At 37.6% G+C, this 21,909-nt stretch overlaps 1 protein-coding gene across 32 annotated transcripts in view; it reads right to left on the minus strand.

The window, feature by feature from the left end:
• Positions 1-21,909, minus strand: part of CHRM3 (cholinergic receptor muscarinic 3) — a 502,174-nt gene that overhangs the window by 442,261 nt on the left and 38,004 nt on the right. The window lies entirely within an intron of this gene.

The raw sequence follows: 21,909 nt of genomic DNA on the forward strand, positions 1-21,909 counted from the left end.
GAAACCTATATTTAAACAAGAATGTTGTATAAAAACAAAAAAGGTACATGAATAGTGCATTTAGATTTCATATTTTATTTCAAAATATACTTGTGTTAATCAATTAATGATTGTATTTCTAAAATCTAACAGAATAAGTATTAGAAAATATAATATTCAACTTAAAAAGGCAACAGAATTTAGGAAAACAACATCAAATATTTTATGTATTATGTTAATTCTGAACACCTTTACTCATATATTCTGCATTGTAAAATGTATTTTATTTTTCCTGTCCTGCTGGTTACCAAGTTAAGTTTATTAAAAATGCCTTCCAAGGGTGGCGCCTGAGTGGCTCAGTCTGTTGAGCATCCAACTCTTGATTTCAGCTTCAGTCATGATCTCAGGATCCTGGGATCAAGCCCCACATCAGGCTCCACCTTCAGTTTGGAGTCTGCTTGAGATTCCCTCTCTCTCTGTGTCTCTCTCTCTCTTTCTCTCAAATAAATAAATAATCTTTAAAAAAAATCTTCCTGGAGCTCCTGGCTGGCTCAGTTGGTGGAGATTGCAACTCCTGGTCTCAGGGTCATGAGTTTGAGCCCACATTGGCTGTAGAGATTACTCAAAAATAAATTTTAAAAAATATATCTTACTGAAGTTCACAGTTCTGCTTCAGTGGAAATATCTGATTAAAAAAAATGTTCCAGACACTTTAAAAGTTCCCCTCTCCACATGTGTGAATTTGTTTAATCTGTATGAGATCTGCGAAGTGGTGCTATTCTTATCTCTGTATGCCAGTGAGGAAACAGAGGCACACAAGCTGGAGTAAAGCTGCCTGTGGCCACATGAGCAGGATATCAAACCAAGTGGTGCGCTCCTGAGCCTATGCTCTCAATACCAGGAGGGCCAGCCCTCCACATTTTTTACTAAATAGGTCTTTTCTTGCCTAAATACTCATTCGTGGCCATAATCTTGGTATTGTCTGATATAACTTACAAACTTAATTCTGCAAAATTATAAAAGATAGGCTGTTTTCTTTTAATTTAAATGCAGGCTACTGTGGTGTATTTCTTTCCTAGGCCTATACTTAAAATGCCCAATTTTGAAACTGATATTGCTACCTGAACGCTGATTTCATCTACCAATTCTCCCCATAATGATATTTTTAGAATCAGATCCACCCATGTTCTAATTTTATAATAATACTTCAATACTGCCTTGAGAAGAATCCTTAAGAGACTTAAGGACAGACAACCTAATCAAAGTTAAATTGTTACATCTTATAATTCCACACAATACAAACCAAATATAGACCCAATGTGGACATGTGTTAAGTGTGAGTAGCCTGCAACAATCTCACCAGCAGCACAAGACTCTCATGCATTGGCGAGAAAGTCTATACCTTTCCCTCCAAAGATGTTTTTATATCTAGCTTCACAGAAGTTTCCTGCTAAATACTCATAATCAAAAGTGGAATTAGATAGAAACTCACTTTTCACGACTCTATTCATTCTCTACACAGTGAGTGCTGTGTAGGAAAGGATATCTGTTGCAGGACATAACAAAGCCAGTCCTAACTGTCACATACTGAAACTACAGGGTTGTTCAATGAAGTGGCTGAAGTAGCAGCATTTCATACTTTTTAATATCACTGACAATTAGAATAAATGTACAGAAAAATATGACAGAGTAGAAAAAAAAAACAAAAACTGGAGAAGTATGATTCATTCTACAAACTTCAAGTCCGCACTTCCTTTTCGGTGGTAGGGTTAGGCTCTGCACTATACCCCAGAATTCATAATGAGTAAGACACAGCTCCTGTCACCTAGAAGTTTGTAGTCTAGTGAGTGAGAGAGACAAGTAAATAGTTAACATATTAACAGCGTGATGAGGGCTGCCCTTCCAGGAAGAGCACTGTGAAAACCAGCCCCACTGCAGAGTTAGCTGGCAGCAGTGCAAAATGATGCCATCACCCAAGGGGCCCATTTGGCAGCACATTTCAAAAGTATGAAAAATATACAAAAAAAATATACATACCCACGAATTCTTTTTCTAGGAATTTGTCCTATAGAAATAATATTAGATGTGCACAAGAATGCTTTGCTTATAAAAGCCAAATATTCTAAACATTGTTGATGGAGAACTATTAAGTAATTACACTCTGTATAATGGATTATTATAAAAATACTAAAATCATGCTTTCAGGGCACCTGAGTAGGTGAGCCAATTAAGTGTCTGCTTTCAGCTGAGGTCAATGATCTCAGGGTCCTGGGATGGAGCCCTGCATCGGGCTCTCTGCTCCATAGGGAGCCTGCTTCTCCCTGTCTTTCTGCCTGGCATTCACCCTGCTTGTGCGCACGTGCTTTCTCTATCAAATTAATAAATAAGATCTTAAAAAAATAAAATCATGCTTTTTAAAAACATTTAAAGACATGATCGACTATTGAGTGGAAAAGAGAATAAAAAAGTATATACACAAGAGTTCCCAGTTGCTATTGTTATTGCCTGTATTTTGGAGGGGTTAGAGTTAAATGTGAGGTAAATATGCTAAAAGGATACAATGATATTTAGAGGATTTGACAAGATAAACTAAACTGTTTCATCATAAGCCTTCCTAACCAATTCATTTATTTAAGGGGGTTAGCATACAGTTAATTTGGAAAAAATATATTAAAATATTAGTGGTATTTACCTCTTCATGGAGTTCAAGGTTCATACTTATTTTCACTTTTTTATGCCTGTATTTTAGTGTAATGTATTTATATTAAGTTTAGAAGCTATTAATGTTTTTAAAGCAAAATAAGAGGTAAGTAAAATAACCCTGGAGAAAAGCTTTAGAATGGAGGTGGCATTTGAGATGGGCACAGAAGGATGACAAGCTCTCACTTGGAGGGGAGCCAGAGGCATTCTTAACAAAGGAAAGGGCTTGTGCAAATGCAGAGCCACTGGGTGCTTAAGACAAGGGGGATCTCTCTTGCTGGAGGGAAATGTAAAGAATAGTGGCTCGCAAGGGCACAAAATGTGTAATTTGCAAAAGTTCCTATGTTATTAATAGGCCCAGAACATCCATAATTACCATTTAACTATTAATTAATAGATTTGAGAGCCTTAATAAGCTCACAATAATTTACTTTGTTACTGAAAATGTGATATGTATACACGATGGAATATTACTCAGCCACAAGAATGAAATCTTGCCATTTGCAACAACATGGATGGAGCTAGAGAATATAATGCTAAGCAGAAATATGTTAGTCTGAGAAAGACAAATTCCATATGATCTCATTCACATATGGAATGTAAGAAACAAATGAGCAATGGAGGGCAGCCCGGGTGCCTCAGCAGTTTAGCACCACCTTCAGCCCAGGGCCTGATCCTGGAGAACCGGGATCGAGTCCCACGTTGGGCTCCCTGCATGGAGCCTGCTTCTCCCTCTGCCTGTGTCTCTGCCTGTCTCTCTCTCTCTCTCTCTCTCTCTCTGTCTCTCATGAATAAACAAAATCTTAAAAAAAAACAACAACAAATGAGCAATGGAAAAAAAAAGAGAGAGACAGACCAAGAAGACCAAGAAACAGACTCTTAACTATGAGATCAAACTGCTGGGTCTCAGAGAGGAGCTAGATGGAATAGGTGATGGAGTTTAAGGAGTGTACTTGTCATGATGAACACTGGGTGATGTAGGAAGTGCTGATCACTATCTTGTACGCCTGAAACTAACATGACACTGTATGTTAACTATACTGGAATTCAAACAAAGACTTAACTAAAAAAAAAAAGTGGTCGCCTACCTAACACACGGCTGAGTAAGGACTTGAATTTAGGTCCTACTCCAAATCTATGCTCTTTCCAATCCACGTTGTTCTGCCTCTTTATGTTACAATTTTACACACACGTGAACATACACACACACACACACACACACACACACACACGCTAGAAAATGACACTACATCCTAAGTAATAGAAAGCTGAGAAAATTAAGTCTGGTTAAATAAATACTGTAATTAACTAAATTCCTTGTCTTGGTGGAATCTATTCTACTTACTACAAAAGAGCATTTGGAGCCATCTGCAAGTTCCACAACACACCCTCTCCAACTCCTTCACTTTTACCTTGGTTCTAAACCGAAATCAAATCCTAGATCAACCTATAGGAAGGAGTATGAAAAATTATTTTAATATATTACACATCTTTCATTTTTTAAAGTCTCCCTTTAAGCTCGTATGTTTATGAGCTTTATGCAAGTTTTATGTATTGTTCAGGTTTTTGTGCAGTAATTTTTTTTTGGCTCTCTTTTTTCTAAATAATCAGCTAAAACATCCTTTCCTTTAAAAAAAAAGTGGCTGAAGGACATCTGGGTGGCTCAGTGGTTGGTCTGCCTTTGGCTCAAGGCGTGATTGCAGGATCCCAGGATCGTGTCCTGCATCGGGCACCTCAAGGAGCATGTTTTTCCCTCTGCCTCTCTCTCTGTGTCAGGAATAAATAAATATAATCTTTTTAAAAAAGATGGTTGAGATTGCATTATTGAATACCTACTTAAATATGCTAAAATTAAACTAATAATATCTTTGGGGTTTGACCAGATAAACTAAATTGAGCTGTCATAAGCCTTCTTAATTTATTTGCTCAGCAGAATTGTAAATGCAGCAAAAAACAGCTTACTGTAATGTAAACAGAGCTTTCCATGTACTGTGCACAGGACAAGTTTATTTAATGTAATATATTACACTCACCCATCATTGCTACCTTTCAGTTTATACTTTTATGGTAACAAACGGTTATAATAAACAGAGCCGTTGTGTTAAAAATCAAATAGAGGCTCAGTATTCATCCTGTAGTTGAAAAGGACTGGATATTCCTTAACTTTATACTTTGTGATACTAAAACCTCACAGACCAAAGTATTTTGAAACTAGAAAGACCCTTGATTCCTAATATTGATCCATGGAGAATTCTGGTCTAGATTGTTTACAACTAATCTATCCTTCAGTATCTCTTTTCCTGGTTTAGCTGATTTGTAAGCAGATTAAAAAAAAAAAAAAAAAAAAACCTATTTGCCCACAATAGCATTATTTGGGTGTTTTATTGTAATTATTACCAATACTTCTTATTTTACAATTATCTTGCAACAACAGTGATATTTTAATCATGACAAAGAAATCTGATAGTATATCATTTTGAATGTTTATAAAGGAACATTTATTTCCTTTTTAAACAACTTTTCGACAACTTAGGTAACCTTTTCTTGTATGAGGTAAAATTGGGCTCAGTATTTGCTACAAACTTGATAAAGTGTTCGTGCTCTAAAAATCCATTATCTTTGTTTCACTAAATTTGAGATATAATTTAATGAAAGATATACTAGGCTCTAACCTACCATATTTACCAAACATTTTATTCTATGTGTAATACTTTTAAATTAATGATTTGACAAAACGCCTAAGACTCTGATCCAGGAAGTGAATTACATAGGAACATTGTCTCCATTTTGTTTTTTTTTTTGTTTTTTTTTTTAATTTTTTTATTTATTTATGATAGTCACAGAGAGAGAGAGAGGCACAGAGACACAGGCAGAGGGAGAAGCAGGCTCCATGCACCGGGAGCCCGACGTGGGATTCGATCCCGGGTCTCCAGGATCGCGCCCTGGGCCAAAGGCAGGCACCAAACCGCTGCGCCACCCAGGGATCCCCATTGTCTCCATTTTGAAAACCAAGAATGGAGTAAGCCACACTTTGGCAGTGACGGCTTCTTGAATATTTATTATTGGTGGATGCTCTGCTAAATCTTTCCCCAGGTTGTTTCATTTAATCCCCGCCCCCCCCCCCAAAATCACTTTATAAGGTGGTAGTCTTCAGCTTAAAATTAACGACACAGGAGCTTAGAGACTTTGACTAATTCACCCAGGACCTGGGAATGGTAAAATGACAAAATCCAGACTGGAATCGGAGGTGGCTCACCTGAACTGCCTGTCTCTTTTTTTCGAGAACAAAATGATGGGTTAAGTTTACAACCAATGGTGTGGCTGGGATGGGTCTAGCATTGAATAGTGACACGCCAAACTGTGTCAAAAAACAAGAAGATACTAAAAGGGGTGTAGATGCCAAGAAAAACACTCTAATTCATACTGTCAACTCTGACAATGCATCTCAATAAACTGATTCCAATTTTAAGGCTCTTCCGCCTAGACCCAAAGCTCCTGCTATAATATTAAGCATTTGTGAATTTTGTTTTGTTTTGTTTTTCCTGGCACTCAGCTGCTTTTGAAGAAAAAAAAATGCTTGCAATTTTTTTTTCCCTCCAGAACTTTCCCTCTACCCTTCCCCCTCTTTCCCCAAATTCTTAGAATATTCCAAGAAAATATACAGGGAAACTCACTTAGAAATCTACTTTTATTTAATCTTTTCCTTCTATATCTTTTTTTAAAATAAAGATTCTTACAACTTTTTCCAAAATAATATTTTTAATATTGGGCATTTATGAAATCCTCTTTTTTAATCTCTAAAAAGAAAAATATGGGATCCCTGGGTGGCGCAGCGGTTTGGCGCCTGCCTTTGGCCCAGGGCGCGATCCTGGAGACCCGGGATCAAATCCCACATCGGGCTCCCGGTGCTTGGAGCCTGCTTCTCCCTCTGCCTGTGTCTTTCCCTCTCTCTCTCTCTCTCCGTATGACTATCATGAATAAATAAACTTAAAAAGAAAAAAATTAAAAAAAAAAGAAAGAAAAATATATTACCAGCCCTATCAAATTATTCTGAAATAATAATTTCAAAGTGAAATCATTTAGGGAATATTTTTAAATGCTAATTAATTTTAAGCTTGTGATGAAATTGATTACATACATACATATCCATGAACTAGATTCTAATTAAAAATAATTTGTAAAAAGTGAAAAATCAAAAATCACTTATAGACTATGTACCAAGACCCAATACAACCAAAAATAATCCCTCTTTGTTTTTAATGCTTATATATTTACATATATAATTTTTGTAATCTGCTGTATTTATTTATGAGTGTTATATAGGCAATTTCCATGCTGTTAAAAAACTTACTGACATCCTTCTAAAAGGTCCCTTAGAACCACTGTTACCTAATCACTCCCCATGTCTAGATGAATATCTAGGTTATTCCAATTTTGTCCTGCTTCAAATAGTGCTGACTTGTTGGGATGAACACTGGGTATTGTATGTCAGTGATGAATCACTAAATTCTATACCTGAAACTAATATTATACAGTGTGTGAACTAAAAAATAGAAACAACAGAAAAACAAAAGTAACATCTTTCATTAATAAAAAAAATAGTGCTGAAATAAAGATGCACGTTACTCTCACCATACTTAATCATACTTCACTAGAGTAGCCCATTCAGGTTTACATGTTGCTAACTTTCTTATTCCAGGGATGATACCATTTAAACTGTTGTTGGTAATGCATGAGTTAGCTCGTTTTACTGCATATTGACAATCACTAAAAATGTCTTAAAATTTGAGTCTAGTCTACAAAAGAAAATTTAGGTCATAATGGTTTTAATTTATATTTCTCTGATTACTGTTTAAGATATAATGGTTTTGTTCCTGTTTAGACATATTGATTACTCTTTAGTAAATGGCTGGTTACTTACAATGATCACTAATCTATGAGGTATTTATTAATTTAAATTAATTAATTTCTTAACAGTTTAATTGCTATTATGTACCAAAGACAGTTTCTCTTTATTTTGTTGCAAGTTACATTTACAGCTTAGTCAGCTCCTAATGTGATTTTTTTATGTGGCATAAAGGTCATAAACACTAATGCGTTCAATTCTATTTGCCTTCATTCTGTCTTCAAGGCTTAGAAAGTGTACACCATTTAGGATGTTTGGTAATTAACTCCACTTTTTTTTTTTTTAATGGATCAGTACCCTCTGTAGTTGGCTGTTTTGCATTCCTTCCTCCACTGGACTGTTTCTTAATGGCAGGCTCTGTCTTTCATCTCTGAGTTCCCTGATACCTAGTAAATAACGCTCCATATTTACCGGTTTTATATAAGGATGAATGGATGGATGGACGAGGACGAGGACAGTAATAACAATGGCTAATGTTATTTGACTTCTGAAGCATTGTTCCAATCACTTTTATAAATATTAACTCCCCAAAGCATTAAAGTTTCTATTCTTAACCACACTTAGAGAACCATCTTAGAAAGAGACAGAAATCCAACTTCAGTAGCCTGCTTTTCTAATGAGGGGACATTAGAGAATAATTGTCAAACTTCTATCTGCACCTTATGTCTTAGATGGTGGCCGTTCTGGTCACCTGCAATGGTAAAGTAAAGGTGGATGGCAAAGTGCTATGGAACATTGAGGACATCACCTCTGGCTTCCAGCTCCTGTTGGGAATGCACTTTCTCACCCCTAAACTCAGATGCCTTAGTCTTTGAGACAAGTCTGTCCTATGGATGTCACTCTCTAGTGAGTGTCTTTTTTCCTTCATCAGTAGAAAGAAAATCATAATACAAACTCCTTCTGCTGTGAAGAGTAAATGGGGAAATACCTCAGGCAGTGCCTGGCACCTGGCAAAGCTCAATAACCCCATTAGCCATTATCAGCAACATCATTCCCGTCAGAGTAGCTAGCGTCACCCAGGTTTCCATTCCTTCTCTGCTGCCAAGCTAGAAAAATTTCTGAAAAATAATTATTTCATACCTTTATAGTTCAACTTCCCCAACTTTCAAATATTCTCCAACATTACAATCGCATTTCCATTCATGAGGATACTAGCCCAGTGTCCACCATCTCTTCCTTGCTAACTCTGCTGCTCCACTACACAAAATGAAATCATCTATCAGCCGAAACCTTTGAAACCTTCCATTCATCCCTCCGGCTAATGCCAGAGACCTCAGTACCACTGTCTTTCCACTTGTCCCTATAGGTAAATAATTGTCCCACAAATATCCATCAAATCTGATCCCTCCACCTTAGCAAGACTCTATTCCTTTCCACTCTCTCTCTTAGCTCACATCATTTCCAGAGGCCACCAGGAAATATGCAATATCCTCTGTTCTTTTTTTTGATTTGTATTTTTCTCTTTCTAAGACATGGTATATTTTTTTAATCAGAGTTCTAATTCTATCATCCAGTTGACTTTTCCCCTCAAATTCTCTGAAATCAACCAGACTGACCCACCATTCCAGATTTTACATCATCTGGCTCCAGCCTCCCTTTCCAGCCTCCATCTTTTCTTTCTAGTCTATTCCTTATACATGACCTCTCTCCTTGACAAAGTTCCTTCTCTACCTTCCTTTCAAATCCTGGCTCATCCAGCAGGGCTTCAATGAGGTCTTTCTTTTATTCAATCTAGCACAAATTAAGTGTTTCATCTTTTATAAATTCTTAGTTTTATATTCCTCAATTTATCCAAAACATTCTTTTTATTTCAGTTGTGTATGAAATGTCTGTCTCTCCTATTGTATTATATGATTCCTTGTTTATCTTTGTGGGGCTCATTGTACCCAGTAAAAGAAGAGAAGAGAAGAGAAGAGAAGAGAAGAGAAGAGAAGAGAAGAGAGGAGAGGAGAGGAGAGGAGAGGAGAGGAGAGGAGAGGAGAGGAGAGGAGAGGAGAGGAAAGAGAGAGAAGAGAAGAGAAAGAAGAGAAGAGAAGAGAAGAGAAGAGAAGAGAAGAGAAGAGAAGAGAAGAGAAGAGAAGAGAAAGAAGAGAAGAGAAACAGAGAGAGTTATTTAATTCTTCTAGATCTTTTTTTCTTCCTTTTCAGAAAAAGAAAACAATATGAAAAACAGAGAGAGAAATCAAGTGGAGTAAAAATATAAGAGGCTTTCATATTTTCACCGACATATTGCGTGACTCTTGAGGGAGAACCCACAACGAGCCTAAAGGGTTTTTACTTATCAGTTAAGCAAGAATACTGATCACTAGCTGAAGGGTTGTCATAAGAACTGGAGAAAACATATGACAAGCCTGGTGTGATGCTTGGCTCTTAGTATTCAAGGTTATGACTGCAATTATTAAAAACAAATGCCTCATAAGCTATTTTTTGGTAGGCATTACATAATAAGAAGTGGAGATGGATTTTTAAGCTATAAAATGCAGACACATATTTTACACAGGAGAGCTCAAATAATATAATTAGGAGAACTGGAAGACCTGAACAAACGTTTAATTGAATCTTCGTTTACTCTCTGAAATTCTCTGTGATGACTGAAGCTTCTTTCACCCAACCGATTTTGCGTATATCTAGCCTCTGATGAGTCAAAATACACCAATGACTAATGCTCAAAGAAAAAATACTTTTCTCCACATTTTCACTTCCTAAGCATTTCTTCAGATTCTTCATTAAAGTAAGTACCTTCCAACAAAATACTCTGGATTTATTATACACAGCTTCCAACGTGACAGTCCCATTAAACAGCCGGAAAAATCTTATCCTAACAGTGGTTTTTCTTCACAGACACTTTGATACGATCTTTGCAATTCCAACTTCGTTTGTGCTTACATAATTGTAGTTTATTGGCAATTTTTTTCCAGATTTGATGTTCTCATAATTATTTCTTTCAAAAAACTGGTATCAATTTTGTACTAGTCACACTGCAAAAAGCAGATTTCTTTAGTATACCACAGGAGACTTTACTAAGAGATATTTGCTTTAATACCATATTAGGATACATGAACCATGACAAATTATACAATCATCAGATTATTCCTCAAATATAGGACTATTCCCATAAATGACTTTCATCGTCTATGAACACCAAAAACTGCAAGTCACATATGGGGGAGGGGGGTAATACAGCAAATTTACTTCAAATATTTTCATAAGTGACAATTACCTCAGACTTCTGTAATTCACTATTAAATGGAATAAAATAAGCGTTGTTATCTCACAATAAATTAAACACATAAAACCATCAAGTAGTAATACTTTGTACAATCAAATGAAAATGTTAAAGATAGGGAGGGGCTATTAAACTGGAAATTCTTATCCTTATTTATAAATATGTTTTGAACACCTCAGACTTGGTTACCAGGACTTGTACACAGGAACAGCACATATACCCACCGCCAGGGAAAGAAGGGTGACCAGCACACAGAATTCACCAGATAGAAACTCCACAGGTTCTAAATATGAAATGAGTATTTTGACTTTCTCTTCCCTCGTCTGTTGGCCATGGGAGAAAGTTTAAGTCTCTGCCATGTCTGGTCCCTTTCTAGACTAAAAAATAAAACCTGTCATAGGTTTAACCAACTTTAAACATCTCCCTGCTTACAGTTTCCTTTTTCATCTTCTCTAATCTCTTTGATTTTGCTCTGAGAGAGTCTGTTCTAGGGGCCACCTGAAAGGGTCCAATCCACAGTGCCCACTCTGCTCAGGTGATCCCTGACATGTAAAGAAATACAACTGGTGTGAACCCCAAATGCATCTGGGTCCAGATACAGTCCATAATTTCTCAACTTGAAAAAATCATTATCTCAAGAACACAAAAAGAAAAAAAAAGTCGTCTCTCTCTATGCTTCCATCAAAAGAGCACGTACTTAATCTGTCTTTAATGCTAAATGACAATCTGAGACAACCTGATAGTCAACTCTGATATTCAACTCTGCTATTTGAGAGGAAGCACTTGAGAAAACATACAATTATAGGCCCTATGAAAATTAATACCTGGGCTGTCTCTTTCTAGGTATACAATGAAATTCAAATCGCACCATATGGTAAAAATGATATATCGGTTATTTTATCTTAATTTCTGTTAAACATTTGTTATCAAGGATTTTAAGTTTCATCTGTGCATGGCAACAGGAGGCAGTAGTTCAGCTCATGAGAAGTGCATAAATTCTCAACCACACAAACAGTTTTATAAACAAATGGGTCAGAGAAGATTTGAAGAAGTTCGTTTTGTTTAAAATTATTAGTTGCAACCATGAGAGAGAAGTGAAAGCTTTAACCACCAGGGAAAGTGCTTCCCAGTCTATCTCAAGGACTTATCTGAAAGGATCTTCATTGCTTTATTTCATGCCAGGTCACAAACAACATTTACACTGTCTATGGCCCTTTTCAAGATGTGCTGGCAGTTGGCTCAAAGAGTCCACTTAGTGTCCCTCCTTCTCCCTGAATAAGCGAGGCCAGGTTTCCAGACAGGTGTGCCCAACTATAAATCTGCTAATTCTTGTGCCCTCCATTTGTAGATTCAATTCCACTCACATGCAGAGAAATAATGGAAGCTCTGAATGAAAAATGAATGGAAATGTGAACTTACCCCTCTTTAGAGGAACAGAGATTTTTTAATGTCTTCGAAGATACATATGAATGGCAGACACAAGTGTCTAAGATCTTACATAAAACGTTCAGAACCGCTCCAATTTAGGTAGTAGTTCTGTTTTGTTTGCTTTTATGTTTTGTCTTACTTTTGCTTAACTTGGCAAAGAACCAATAGCTCTAGTAACTTTTCCAATTATAAATGTTCTTTTACATTTTTTGTTCCCATTCTGGACCCATGCATCAGCAAACGATGAGACATGCTTACAATAATAATCAATAATTTTGTAAAACTTTGTAAGGCCTTCCATTAGTTAATAACCATTATTAGGAGAATTTACTTAGCTTATTTTTTTCATTTCTGTCCTCAATCTGTGGGTTTATGACTTCAGCCTTCGACACTCAGAGTACTCAACAGTCAAAAAAATGTCAAAATAAAAATGCCATCCAGAGTAAAGTCTGCCTTACAAACGAAGAGTAAATGCAAATCCAATCACCCAGGGAGACTGAGCTATTTATGAAGCTGAACCATAAAGATCTGAGCTAATACTACAGGTTTCCAGACAAGGATTAAGAGATTATTTAATTAGGTACAAGTCTGGGGCCATTCCTAGTGTGCCATTTTAGCACTATTGTGAAGGATACATTTGGTAATTCACAGAGCATTGAGAGCTCTATGGCAATGAGAGCTCTATGGCAAAAAGTAATACATTTGACAAATATTGCTATCAATGAGAAGATAGGAATATTCTCAGTGATGAATCATCACTTTTTTAATATTTCTCCACCCTCCAAACTGGAACAGCTTAACCCCACCATCAAGAGTTAACTGTGTCCTTAACGCTAGTATTTTTCTTAATGCGATATATACATTGTGAAAGACCGACAGCTCAGCTTCCTGGTTGGATTTTCTGATCTTCTGTCCTCTTTTTGTGTTCTTTGTGACTCGATTTCAAGAACTACTTTCTAAAACCACCAGGATCCTGGCACTGTAGTGAGGTCTTATAAACTTCCGGATATCACCTTCTTGCACAGTATTTCCTAAAATCTAATGGGCTGAGTCCATGCCCTAATGGAAGGTACGATGGCCTTCTGCTCCCCTCTGCATGTTCTCTGTACTGACAGCCCCACTCTATGTCCTAGACACACTCAGTCTACACCATTCAGGTACATCAAGCATAGTGAAATTGAAATGGCCATGACAGATCATAATAAACCAATGAAGCTTAAATTTGCAAGAGTTTTAATAACTTGGATGTTTTTCAAGATCAACTTTTTGTAGTATGTTGAATGTCTCCTCCATGATTCTAAAAAAAACAATTAGAATTTGTCCAACAAGCCCTCTCTGATCCTTCATTGTGCCCTATTTCAATGTCTATGCTTCATTGCTCTTCCATCCTTCCAGGGTTTGCTGTCCTGGTGCTGTTCCGGTACAGAGTCCAGAGCTAACTGTAGCCTCCCATCAGCTCTGGTCTTCAGAAATATTGTCATAAATGCCAATATTAGTTTTCTTTCCCTAGCAGTATTCACATTTTTCCATGAGTGACTAAATATAAAAGCTATTGAGTGCTATTACTATTATTATTATTATTTTTGTTATTATTAACATCAGCAGAGCCATTCAGATTTAGGTCTCAGAAGACTGCCTAACCTGACCTAATCACCTAGGATAACCCAGGAGTTCCAGTGCAACCCAAACCCAAGGCACATGTTTCAAAATTGTACTTTTACTAACTAGTGTGGCCTTCAGTGTGATTGCTGGACCAAAGGAAATGTGCCTTTTCATTAACTGCCATTAATGTCGATTTTCACACTATGTATGTCAAGAAAAGATACTATTGCTACTATTTAAGAAACTGAATATTAAGCTGGACTCGTTTTATGTAAGTATTTAGGAGGAGTGTCATGTGTTCATTAGAGTCAGGATGGCACTTTGATTTTGTATGAAACATTCTTTGTTTCCAGAGTCCCTAAGTTATCTCAATTTGGTTTTCTATTCTTTGATGATTGGGGCACATCTGAGCAATCTTTTGTTTAGGTAATATCAGAATTCTGGAATAGGTGTCAGATGCACATCACTACTGAAAAATACTGTACAATAACTTTTTTCTTAGTTTGCACACTTAATTAGGAAGCTTCAATGTTCTTTAGAAGAGATTCATAATTATAAAAGTAAACATCACCTCTCCTAACACATAGATCACTTAAAGCTTTCTCAGCTTAGGAAAACTTCTTGATTCTCAAATATTGAGTTGCTATTGTGACTGATACAACAGTTCTATCAAGTTTACATAACTATAGGTTTACTATAAGTCCATGTCATATAGACAATCTACAGGAAGGAGATTATATAACAAGCTTTGGTGTATAAAAGTAAAACAGAGAAACAGACTCCACCTCAACATGCTGAGGAAAGTAGCAGACTGCTTGCCATGTTTAAGCTTGGCCGGATCAAAGCAGCAGCTTGTCCTTTATCAGTTTATAAAATGCAACTCCATTTTCAGTTGGATATGGGTTTGAAATTACACTCAGAAGTAGCTTTACTTGAATATGTCTCTGTGTGTTTATGTGTGTGTCAAAAATCAGCACTTTTGGGGCACCTAGGTGGCTCAACTGGTTAAGCATCTGCCTTTGGCTCAGGTCATGATCCCAGGGTCTGAGATCAAACCTGGCATTTGGGTTTCTTGCTCAGCAGGGAGTCTGCTTCTCCCTCTGTTCCTCACCCTGCTTGTGTGTGCATTCTCTCTCTCTCAAATAAAAAAATAAAATCTTTAAAAAATTAGCAAAAAAAAAAAGCACTATTTGTAGACAACTTATGTAAGTTTCATGTCTCAACACTTTAGCTATAGCTGTTGAGGGCAAATCTTTCTTAACTTTTAAGAAAACATGCCAGGGTAGAAATGAGTGTAACTGTACTTAAAATATCATGTCATGAAAGATGATTTAGGTGAGAGCTTTAGCATGTTCTGTTGTATTTTAAAATATAATAAGCTTATGACTCATAAGGAGAAATACAATGACCAGGAAGTCACTAACGAACTTTAGGATCTATTAGAGCTGTAGCTGTCATTTCTCCTCTGTGTGACCCTGATCCTGAGATTCCCGCATTCCCTATTTCAATTACCCCAGTGAAGCTCACAGCTCCACACTATGCAAAGACATAAGGACATAAAAAGACTTTAAAAACTTGTAAATATTATTTAAAATGCTTTGGTTTTCATTTAAACAGATAAAATCTTTGTTCTTTGATAGTACCAGCTAACAAAACCTCAGTTTCAGATTTCAGTCTCAGGTTCCTGAAGTTGTCCTGGTCAATCTCTGGGATTCTCTGGTCAATTTTCCTCTTCTGCCATTTCTATGGTGTGTGCAGGTCCAATAAGAAAGGCTCTCCTGGGACGCCTGGGTGGCTCAGTGGTTAAGCGTCTGCCTTTGGCTCAGGGCGTGATCCTGGAGTCTTGGGATCGAGTTCCACATCAGGCTCCCTGCATAGGGCCTGCTTCTCCCTCTGTCTATGTCTCTGCCTCTCTCTCTGTGTCTCTCATGAATAAATAAAATCTTAAAAAAAAAAAAAAAGAAAGGCTCTCCATGTGACCACACTCCTGAGTGTCCCCAAGGCTATAGAGGGGAATCAACAGAGCAGAATCCCAAAGCAGAGACTGTGGTCTTATTTCAAAGCTCTGAAAGAGGCATGGCCAAATATCGAGAATTATTTAACTGGAAGTGAAATTAAAATTTTCCTTACCCACTAGATTGTAAAATATGTGAGGCCACTAATCTGAAAAACAGAAGAGTTCATGTACACGATATGTTGCATATAGCGAGCCATTCTCATGTGGTTCTGGAATTGGAAATCCCAGGAGAGGTCACTTTACTGGGGCATCCTTAATGATAAGGGCAAACAAAAAAAAAAAATGGCCAGGAAACGGCAAAGCTCCCAATAAAGATGGAAAAATAGTACCATTCAAATCAGAATTTTATCTGGGAAGGTGACTGGGGCAAAAAACAAAAACAAAACCAAAAAACTAGGCATAAGGATAAAACCCTACATTGTTATCAAAATTAATATGCTTGCCCTAGAAAAAGTAACTATGTATGACTCTGAGGTCTTTCCCTGCAAAGCCTTTCAAGGAAGAAGGTCACAAAGAAACACCACACAGAAAAAGTATTTGAGCATAATTAATGGATGTGAGAGACATCCATAAGGCTCTCCCACTTTGGATCAGTACAGGGGCCACTAGCCCCCGCCTGGTTCTGACAGAGTGGTGAGTTAGATGAACCAGTATAGCAGTAGATACAAAGGAACAAATAAAGCCATATTATCTCCAGATTGCACACACCACCAGGCTGCCCACGATAAAATGCCAGGGGGCAGGGACAACCTACCCGTTCACTTCGTAATAGTCCAGTGAGAGCAACAGCAGTGGACACACAGCTTGGCTGAGGAAATCAGGCTCACATCCTGTAGCCCCTGTCCAGGGATGCTCAGGACCAACCACATACCGAACAACCCCATGGCTTGTGTCCCTCACACTCACCAGTTGAGAAATGCCTTGACTGGCCTAAAGTGGTATCTTTGAAATCAATGTGTTTCAAATCTGCCGGGCCACATCAGAAACACTCTACCAAACCAACCCCCCTGCTTTTTCAAACGCTAAGCTAAAATAGCCAAGACTTCCCTCCCTTTCTTACTTATGTGCCTGCACACACATGTGCACATACAGATTCGTTCTGTAAAAATTTGTCTCACCTTATTATTTACAGTATCTTTCAAAATCATTTTTAAAAAACACTGCATATCTGGGGTGCCCAGGGGGCCTACTTGGTATGGTGTGTGACTCTTGATCTCGGGGCTGAGTTCAAGCCCCACACTGGGTGGAGAGATTACCTAAAAATAAAATATCTTTTAAAATACCATATATCTTTAATTCCCAAAAGATAAGTGTGATCCTCTGAACAATGCCTTTTTTCTAGCCTCTACAGTGCAAAATACCACACTATGGAAATGTTGAAAAACAGTGGTATAAAATGAGTTCTGGGAAAATCAAAGGTCCATTTGAGCCCAAAATTAAATGTAGGTACTGTACAAACATGGTGGAATTCATTATTTCTAGACATTATCTTGTTAAACATGGAAAACACTGAGTGTATGTCTAAAAGCATGGACATTTACCAAAAATAAATAAGAAACTGCCAAATGCTTAGCATATCTTAGATACTGATTGGCAGGAAAGCTGCAAATCAAACATTCATTCGCTTACTCATTATTTCTTTGGGATCATACCAAGTGGCAATTACACCAGTAATAGTGGGGGAAACCTTTTCTTGTATCCTTAAAAGCACTGAGCATTATTAACTAGTGTTCTTATTTCTAAAAAAATTAGATACCTGTTCATATAAATTTTTTTCTACTCCTAAGTTTTATGAAACATTAAACATTAATTAATAGGAAAGAAAAGGGCACAATACTGCCCTCCACAGGCAATAGAGTCCTGTAAGGAAGTCCTAAAGCAATAAATAGAAAGCATGAGGGGAAAAAAAAAAAAAAAAGAAAGCATGAGGAGAAACAAACAAAGCAAAACAAAAACCCCTGAAGAGATCTTAAGAAGTTTGCTTCCCTTTCCATAGACTGATATTTGGAAATCTCAAATCCCCAACCAAAATACCCATTATTATTTCCCTTCAAAGCAATAACATCCCATAATTTAATCTGTGCTTCTTTCTCTGTTCTCTCTCCTTCTCTCTCAGTATCAAGCAAATATTATATGCTAGAAGATAAACTCAACGTGCAGGGAATTTCTTTTTGTTCACTTGTTACAAGTAGTCAGTGCCTAGCACAAGGTAGGTGCTCAATAAATACTTGCTGAATTGAACTGAATATGCCCATTACTGGGAAAAGAGCAGTAAGACAGTTCCTACTCTCAGGGCAGTCACTATATATCTAAAGAACAGCCAAGACTATCATATAAACTATGTGTTATGTGGTAAATTACAGGAGACATGCACAAAATGTTCCTGGAATGCAGAAGGGCAGCCTAGTGATTCTACTTCTATATAGATGGAGTCGTCTTGGGAAAGATCCAAGCGAAGATGATGTTTATCCTAAGTGAGGAAAGAAGAGCAGGAGTTAGCTAGACATACAAGGCAAGCAAGGGCCTTCCAGGTAGAAGAAATAGGGCACATAAAGGCATGAATCATGAGATCACAAGGCACTGCCTGCCCAACTAAGGAGAGGCTTGTATAAAGATGAAGGGGATCGAAGCTACCAGGCATCAAGACTCAAATGTGACTGATGGGAAACCACTGAAAGAATTTCAAACAGAAAAGTCATCCGATCAGATTGTGACCTTCAAAATCCAGGTTTGAGGGTCAGGGAAGAGGATACATGGAAAGACTGGAGGACTAGAGCCTAATTCAGGACAAATTACATTTGTTTAGGCCAGAGTGTGGTGGGGAGAGTAAAGAAGGGGGCAGAGCTCAATACATAACTGTCAAATTAATAAAGGATCAAGAATAATATCTGAAGAAGCCCCAGTATCTGAAAATAAAAGAGCCTACAAACTCAGAAGAGAAAGCAATACTTATATATTAGCAGACATACTATCTTTAGGCAGAAAATGCACTTGACTAAGTCTGACAGTTTCTCTTCAATTCTGAAATACCAGAGAAAATGGAATCTTTTCTCTAGATGATTAAACTATACTTGGTTTTCATATATTCTATTTTCAAACCCATCTTGTTGTTTATCACATCACATTTTCAGATGATAAACATCAAAATCAACTCTTCAGAGTAAACAAAAGCAGACGTCCCAGCACAGCACTTCCAAATAACATATCACGGGGTCAGTGTTAGCCCAAATTAGTTCACTTTTGCATAAACAACTCTGCTCACAATCTACCCATAAAGCATCCTCCCTACTCACTCTTCATATACCAAATAGCAGCAGCACTGAGACAGCTAATTACATAAGATTAAACATAAATGAAACCAGATGACTCAGGAGGAGGATTAATATATTTCGATATAAATACAGAATTTGAATGTCATGTCAAATTATATGTGCACAGACCAGCTAATGTAATACCCCTGAGAAGTTATCAACCGATAACAAGATGCTCCCTGGATTTTCCCAGGAGGTAAAAAAAAAAAAACTGCTTATGAAATGACTGAGTAGGTAAATCACCAGACACTTCCAGATGGGATTCTGAATTTGACCCTCTGGCTTATCTTTTCTTCCTCTTCCACACCCTTTGACACTCAACATCCATAAACCACCATAGGGTGACATGTGATAGCCACGTTGCACCACGGCTGTGCACCACGGCTGTGATAGCCACATTCTTCAAGGGTAAGGGAGAGAGACACCACGGCTACACCAAGGGTAAGGGAGAGAGACAGTTCACAGTTACAATGAAAGGGTGTCAGCTTGCCCTGTGATGAGACGAAGGGGAGCCGCTCCCCACCCCCACCCCTCTTTCCCACCCTCCCCGTTCCCTGCTCTCCCCCACAGTAGCGGCTCGCTGAGGTTTTAGATCTGGTCACAGCATAGTTGTTAGCACTCTAGCAGACTGACCCTAAGCATGTAACTTCCTGATTCTTGGGGGGAAGTCTCTGGACCCAGTAAAATGGAGATGAATGTAGTTTAGAGTTAGAGCCTAGAAGTTTAGTCAGTTAATTACCATTTTAAAATCCCCAAGACAGGGGTCAAAGGAACTCTTGTTAGCATAATTTCTTCAAAGGATACAAAACACTGTTTTCTACCTCCCTGTATCTCTCGCAGTACTTAATATGCACTAAGTGAATGAAATGAATCACTGTACACTCAGGTGACAACCAACAATATCAATGACTGTAAATTACAGAGCATGGGAAAGAAAGGCAGAGAACTTAAGGGAATTCATGCCAACAGTCAGTCTTCTCTTCAAAAAGCAGTGCCTGACCTTGAACTCTGTCTGGGTTTATTTTGCTCCAACCTAAGTTCACACAAAGTAACTTTTAGGGATAATATTTATTTCCTTGTTAGTAAAGAGACTATTGTGTCATGTACAGCCCTTGACCTTGTTAATTTCTTATTTGGCATGTCTAGTTCTATCCTCAGGCATTTTAATTGCTCTTTCATAGCCCTTAAAAATCCTTTTTCTGAAAATGAAAATCAGTGAAGCAGATTTTTTTTTAATTTTTTTCTATTTATTATTTATGATAGTCACACACAGAGAGAGAGAGAGAGAGAGAGAGAGAGAGAGAGAGGCAGAGACACAGGCAGAGGGAGAAGCAGGCTCCATGCTGGGAGCCCGACGTGGGACTCGATCCCGGGTCTCCAGGATCGCGCCCTGGGCCAAAGGCAGGCGCCAAACCACTGCGCCACCCAGGGGTCCCAGTGAAGCAGATTTGATAACCTGTGGAGGGTTGAGAGGTTACTAAAAAAATAAATACACCTTAACAATAAAAGAAACTCAATGTCAACCAAAAATAATAGATGTTATGATTTTCAGTATGTTGAAAACCCTTTTCTATTATACACTTAATGTTAGAAGTAACTACAATCTCCTTACCCACTATTCCCTTGATGCTCTGAAAACTCCTATCTTACAAAAAAATGTACTTATTATAGAAAATCAATGTACCAGGGAGCATATCAATGCAAAAAAAAATATTAACAAGAAAATGGTAAAGAGTTAAACTCCTATCAGCCATTTGATATATATATATATTTAGAAAAGTGTGTGTGTGTGCATGCACACACACACGCATATGTGTATCTGTATATACGCATATATCTGCAGGATAAAAAACAGTATAACTTATGTATGAAAATCCTTTTTTAAAATTGAATCTACCACGGCAGCCTGGGTGGCTCAGTGGTTTAGCACCGCCTTCAGCCCAAGGCATGATCCTGGAGACCTGGGATCTAGTTCTACGTCAGGCTCCCTCCATGGAGCCTGCTTCTCCCTCTGCCTGTGTCTCTGCCTCTGTGTGTGTGTGTGTCTCTCATGAATAAATCAATAAAATCTTTAAAAAATCTTAAAATCTTTTAAAATCTTTTAAAATCTTAAAAAAAATTGAATCTACCCTCTACATCATGTCATCAGGGAAATACAAATTAAAACAACAATGAGATATCTATCTCCATACATGATTAGAATGGCCAAAGCCCAATACAGTGACAACACCAAGTGCTAACGAGGAATTAGAGCAAGAGGAACTATCATTCACTGCTGGTGGGAATGCAGAATGGTACAGTCACATTCGAAGATAGTTTGGTTGTTTCTTACAAAAGAGGATACACTCTTGCCCTGTGATCCAGCTTTTTGGTATTTACTAGAAATAACTGAAAATTTATGTCTACACAAATGGATGTTTGCAGCAGCTTTTGTCACAACTGCTAAAACTTAAAACAAGCAAGTTGTCCTTCAGTAGGTGAATGAATCAATGAATGGTGGCCCACCCAGACATGGAATATTAAAAAAGAAATGAGCTATTAAGCCATGAAAAGACATGGAAGAAACTTATATGCATATATTATGTGAAAGAAGCCAATCCGAAGAGGATACACACTATATGATTCCACCTATAGGACATTCTGGAAAAGGCAAAACGGGAAATAGCAAAATTATCAGTGGTTTCCAAGGAGTTGGGGGCATGGCAAGGTATGAATGGGCAGAGCACAGAGGATATGATAC

The sequence above is a fragment of the Canis lupus genome, chromosome 4, assembly GCF_003254725.2.
Source record: "Canis lupus dingo isolate Sandy chromosome 4, ASM325472v2, whole genome shotgun sequence".
Taxonomy (NCBI): Eukaryota; Metazoa; Chordata; class Mammalia; order Carnivora; family Canidae; genus Canis; species Canis lupus.